Source organism: Siphateles boraxobius, unplaced genomic scaffold, assembly GCF_051911475.1.
Source record: "Siphateles boraxobius isolate OS27281-9 unplaced genomic scaffold, OSU_SipBor_1 140, whole genome shotgun sequence".
In the NCBI taxonomy this organism is placed as follows: Eukaryota; Metazoa; Chordata; class Actinopteri; order Cypriniformes; family Leuciscidae; genus Siphateles; species Siphateles boraxobius.
This window is the reverse complement of record NW_027508745.1, coordinates 1600466-1606655: the sequence shown is the minus strand read 5'-3', so window position 1 is coordinate 1606655 and position 6190 is coordinate 1600466. Positions and strand designations below refer to the sequence as shown.

The window sequence follows — 6190 nt, the reverse complement described above, 5'->3', positions numbered from 1 at the left end:
CGGGCTCACTGGTAGACTGCAGCAGTTGCCCGCAGGGCAGCCAATGAGCATGCGAGATGGCCTGCTCTAGGTCTGCTAGCTGCTGCACTGCGTTGACAAGGAATACAAAATTAAGGATAATTTTTTGGCTTCAGTATCTCGAGAAGATGAATCTTTCCCGTAGCGTAAGCTAAACTTACGCAATACGAGAGAACCTCTCGTAAGAGAACTTGGGTGTGTGACTCACAAGACTTCTATATAATTACTCTCATAATTAGATTTTTATTTTTTTGCAGAGGGGGACAAGCCTGCATCCCAATGTGCACACTATCTATCCTAAAATAGTATATAAGAAAATACAGTATATTTTTTTTAGTATGATAGTTGTTTTACATAACATCTCTGCTGTGAAAGTTTTTGTTTAAATAATTCCAAGGATATCAAGTAGATTGATTATTATTTTAACGTTATTACATTGCATTTCTACGTATATTTGATGGCTTTTTATTCTAATGTGAGTGATGTACCGTTTTTACACACTTATTTCATTAAAAGGGGAAAAGTCTGTCCATCTTCATTTTCTGAAAATGTGTAAAATTTGAGACCCCAGCTCGGTCACATTCATATTTCACTAATGTTAATTACATAACTTGCAATTCAGAAAGAAGTTAGAACTACCACTTGAGGGGTAGCATGCCACTGGGACATGCCATTGTGTACAGTAATAGTACGATTTGATTTTGATTAAAAATAAGCTAAAAAAAAATTAGCTTAAAAATAAGCTAAAAAATAAACTGTGGTCGTCGAGTGGTAGACATTTGAACTTAAATCAAGCCATTAAACAAATTAAACATAAATATCTTCCACCATGTATTTTTCCTCTTCCACAGTTGGTGATGCAGGGAGTCTTGTGATTGGTTGACAAGCTAGCCAATCAGAATTTAGCAGCTGGGTTGTGTTGAGCTTAGAGAGCAAGAAAGTGAAACTTTGCACATGCGAAAGAGAACGTCTGCGCACATCCAAATACTTATTTTAAATGCAAAATTGATTTTCGTTCGCTCGAAATATTTTCTTATCTTTCTCCACAAAACTCAGTTCACGCGCGTGCGAAATGCCACTTTGCGCGCTCAAAATGTGATCTTGCGCACGCAGAATTGTGACCGAAATCTAATCCCATAGTCATAGGCCTATGTTATAGCACGTAATGCGCGAGTCGGTGGGCGGGGCTAAACAGGCCGTGTTGAAGTAGGCGTTGATCTTCTTTTGCAGAGAAGGGGTTTGATCATTTTTGACGTCATAGATCCCCACTTTGAAAAACCTGTTGTTCGCTGAGCCTGGTGTCAATAAAAACTTTTATTGGACTAACAAGGAAGTTTTCAGTTCTGAAACTTACAGGATATTCTTATAGTATGAAGACCTCCTGTACGTCAAAAGCTCAAGGAAAATTTGATTTCTCAGTTCATCACCCCTTTAATGTTCCGTCTTTCATATGGAGAGTGTCGGATAGCCAGCCTGATGAGCAGGCAAAGGCAACATTCTTTTAAGGATAAATCTCTCGATGTGTCCAAATGTAGGCCCTATATCGTATTAAATTATATATATTGTAGTTTATTTATTGTATTTAAAGATTTTTCCACACAAATTTTCAATTGAAGTGTTCAATACAGTTGTTTTCAACTGGTTTTGTAGATGTAGCATTGTGGCGTATGAGAAAGAGTCTCAAGGGAACTAACAAGGGTTTTACCACATTTCTAACAGAAATGACAATATAATACGATCAACTACACCACCCCAGAAAACAGCACAGAAAATAGCCCTAAGGGCACACAGGTTTGTTTTGCGTGGATGGGTGAAAAGACATGAGTCGTATAGAATAGAAAAGTTTTTTTATGTTTGTCAACAAAATATTAAATAGTTAGAAATTCAAAATCAAAAACTTGTCACAAGCATTATAATGAGAGACACCATTAATCAGCACCACATACACATTCAATTTGAAGAAACAAATTAACCAAGAGCGGGGGTGTCTGGAGGTATGGGTCAGCTGCCAAATTGGAAGACAAAACCCCAACAATAGTCCACTACAAATACCCACTACAAGCGTGGATGGTTGATTGATTTTTTTTTTTTTTCATTGTTCATTGTGGTTTATTTTCTTTTGTGATCACTATCAACTAAAGTAAGTTTAATTGTTTATATGATTAATTTACTTTTAGGTGGTATTGTGAGGGTCTTTACACGGTCAAGTGAGTTGAAGCCTTAAAATATCTGACCATGGATTACAGTGACTTGTGATATATAATTTTTGGGGGGGCTTCCCCCTCGCCCTCCAGAAACCCCCCCAAAACATTATATAATTTTATAATTATTATAAAAAATAATTAAACACAAAATAACATACACAAGTAATAACAAATGATCATTTAGACGGAAGTGAATCAATCAAAGCTAACTTTAGCTGGAAAAAACATTTTTCAAGAGCCACTATAAAACCAAACCAATCTCTGTTACCTTAAATTATATCTTTATCTCTGTAAAGCTGCTTTGAAACAATCTACATTGTTAAAAGCGCTATATCAATGAGGATGACTTGACTTGACTTGACTTGACAAGTCACTGTAATCCATGGTCAGATATTTTAAGGCTTCAACTCACTTGACCGGGTAATGACCCTCACAATACCACCTTAAAGTAAATTAATCATATAAGCAATTAAACTTACTTTAGTTGATAGTGATCACAAAAGAAAATAAACCACAATGAACAATGAAAAAAAAAAAAAATCAATCAACCATCCACGCTTATGGATCAATGGGATTCATGGCAGCAGCCAGTTTACACAAGGCTCGCCAAAAATGCTTAAACGCACCCGTTAGTTCCAATCGGCGACGAACAGCAGAAACAGGCCTTCCATGAAGTCAAACGAATGCACAATCGTCTCAAACGGAATGTGAGAGGATTACAACAGTAGAAAGCCGTCCATCATTTAGGTCGAGGCAAAACAGCGGCGCAGTCGTAATTATACGCGATCACAAGTCATCAGTGATACAAGGTTCCCATGATTAGCCCAAGAGACAGTTATGCAGGGGGGCCTGCCGAGCAGAAAGATAATGTTAGACAACAACAGCAAGTTAGTAATACCCAAAACCATAATCTTACATACCACGGGGCGATACTGCTCACAACCTGTTTTGTAGTCGCACACTATAATATAATACAGCTTCTCACTCAGGTTCATATAGATGATATTCTATCGTTACCACTGCAGATATTAAATCACAAGTTGTCAACCGCAGCCAATTTCTTCCCATGGAACGAAAAGGCTACACATACCTGAGAGAAGTGGGCAGCCAACACACATCAGCGGGAACAAAACAGCCTACCGTCGTAACCTGACAGCAAGAAAAATTCATATAAAGCGCCAGCACGAGACGAGAAAGCGCGAGTTTCGGGGGTGATAACAAATTAAGGACAGGTGATTGGTATCCTCCTGAGTGGATTCAGTTATCCTGCTACATAGAGTTTTAGAATGTTTGAGCAGTGTGTAGGCCTATGATTGTCAACAATCTGGCATTATCTAAACATGAACTGTTGACGAAACGCGTTCATGCCAAGAAACGAATGGTAGTGAGCAGAATATACAGAGCTCTTTAATTCGCAATCAAACTCGTTTTATTGTAAGATGAATTCAACAAGGCATGCTGTGTCTTTGAAGCAACAAAGGCTAAATAATTTGTTACAGGTTTTTTTCGTGATTTGTATGGATGACACGCAGTGACATAGGCTACAGTATTATCAGCTGTATTATGTGTTTTTAGCCTGAAATGTTTAATTTCGAGAGAGACCCGTCAGGCGCAAGTAGTTATTAATAGACACCACCTGTCAAAATGATTGATTGACAGGTGAGCGTGGCTATCCTTTGATATCCCCGCCCCTTACGGTTCCTCCCCTTCATGTCCCGCCCCTTATGGTTCCGCCCCTTCCTGTTACACTTTCTGTCAAAATGATGGATGGTTACCTTTGACCTAGTTCCGCCCCTTGCGGTTACACTTTCTGTCAAAATGATGGATGGTGACAGTTAGTTTGATCGTTTGAAGTTAGTTTGATCAAGAAAAGGGAGGTATTGGCCTTTGATGTTAACATAAGCTTTGATGTTACAGTTACAACGTGATGTGACCGTTAGTTTGATCGTTTGAAGTAAGTTTGATCAAGAAAAAAGGGGTATATGATGTGAGACAGATAGTTTGAGATGTATTGGCTTTGATGGTGACAGTTAGTTTGATCGTTTGAAGTTTATCACGGGCAGCTGTGAAAGTGATAAGAAAAACATACAGCTTATGTAAAACCTCACACAAAAAGTTTAAATAAAATGGAGCCACAAACAATTGCAAACAGTTAAAAATGTATTAGAGAGTTGAAGAAAAAAAATAATGCAATGTATGAATGATCTCACACTGTCTCAAAAACATAGCGAGCGAGCGTCTATGTATGTGTGTCTTTGTCAAAGCAGTAAAGGATGCGCCGCGTGCACTTATCTGTCTGTTTAGATGAAATAAAATAATCGTACATGTTTTACAGAGCTGAAGAAAAATCACACGCTAGAGCCGGATCTCTCTGAAATGTATCTCCAATTATAATCTTTTTGGCCCGTAACCCAGTTAGGGATGCGTCTGTTCGACATGAAATACCGGCTTTGTCTGTATGAGACTGTGAATTGGGTGAGGGACGGGGTCGCGAGATAAGACGCTAACATGCGCGGTGCAATGGCGGCATCTAGTGGACATGGAACACTGTTTTTCTCCATATCCAAATATAAATACAGATGTCCTCAGGCCAAAAATCATCAGAAACTTATTTTCCTGACTCAGCTCAATCATCTCTTCTTGTCATCAAAATGCAAAACTGTATTTCTTTTCACTATATTTTTGTATGCTTATATGATTTTGTTCCATCATCTGCATTATGCAATATTGGTATTAGTTTAATATGATTGTTTTAAAACACACATTCATTATGATATTGAATTGTTTTATCTGGAAAATTTAGATGTAGAACAGATTGATATAAATGTTTTGTTAGGATAGTTCTATCTGTAATGTGTTTTATTTATAAACACCATTTGTGAGTATTACATTGTTTCATCTGAAAGATTTAAAACATCATTGTTTCATCTGAAAGATTTAAAACATCATTAATATAAATTTTCTATCTGCAATATGTTTTATTTAAAACATCATCTGTGACAGTCATTCTAACCACGTACCATCCACTGTCTTTTCTTATCATACTGTTTTATGAACAATATCAATACATCATCTGTGACAGTCATTCTAACCACGTAGCATCCACTGTCTTTTCTTATCATACTGTTTTATGATCGATATCAATTCTGTTTGGCCTGCATATGTTTTTCAGAAAACTTTAAAAATTATAATGCTGTGCTTTTTTCCCCATCGCGTTATTATGAAATTATAATGCTGTACTCACCATCGCGTTACCCCGATGGACCATAGATATCATATAGAGACTAGATGCCCTATTGGCCGCTGAGCACCGAGAAATACGGCCGCCATCTTGAACCGGTCATACTCCTAGTTTCGTTGTGGCAGCAGATAAGATGCCAGAGCATTGTGGAGCATTTTCCTGTTCTAATCGTCGGACCATCGAAAATAGGGCTTTTCACAAGTAAGTCTTAACATTACTGTACTATTGGTTGTATTTTGTGAATAGAATCTTACCAGATAATCGAGAAGGAGCAAGGATATTTGCTATTACTGTACTGAAATCGTTGTGAAATGCTGTTTAACTTACTGCATCAGCCGGTGTTCACCCGGCATGGAGAGGTGGGGTAACGTTAACTGTTAAAGTAATAATTACAAGAGCTTCTAGGTTATCAGATAAGCATTCAACTGCCCTATTGTATAGGTTATTTGTGTTTGTGCTAGGCTTGGGCAGTATCCAAATTTTGATACCGTCAAACCTCCTCTCTATTTTACCGGGGTATACGGTATTACCGTGACTAATTAAAAATTATGACATAAGGCTCAGACAGCGTCACAAAACTGTTGGCTTGTGCCTACACCGTTCAGAAACTGAATACCAGATCGGGCAAAAAAAAAATAAAAAAAAATAAAGGTCAACCTGTGCACTTTGTGTCAGCCGTAGCCCTATTTAGACTCGACTATTTTTAATATATGGGCCGTTATAATAT

At 37.7% G+C, this 6190-nt stretch overlaps 1 long non-coding RNA gene across 1 annotated transcript; it reads right to left on the bottom strand.

Annotated features, from left to right (window-relative positions):
* Positions 1–2965: 2965 nt before the first annotated feature.
* Positions 2966–3367, bottom strand: LOC143738226 (uncharacterized). The gene is made up of 3 exons (XR_013203863.1): positions 3313–3367; positions 3143–3241; positions 2966–3071 (listed from the first exon to the last, which is right to left on the bottom strand). It is a non-coding gene; the product is annotated as an uncharacterized LOC143738226 (long non-coding RNA).
* Between the last annotated feature and the right edge of the window lie 2823 nt (positions 3368–6190).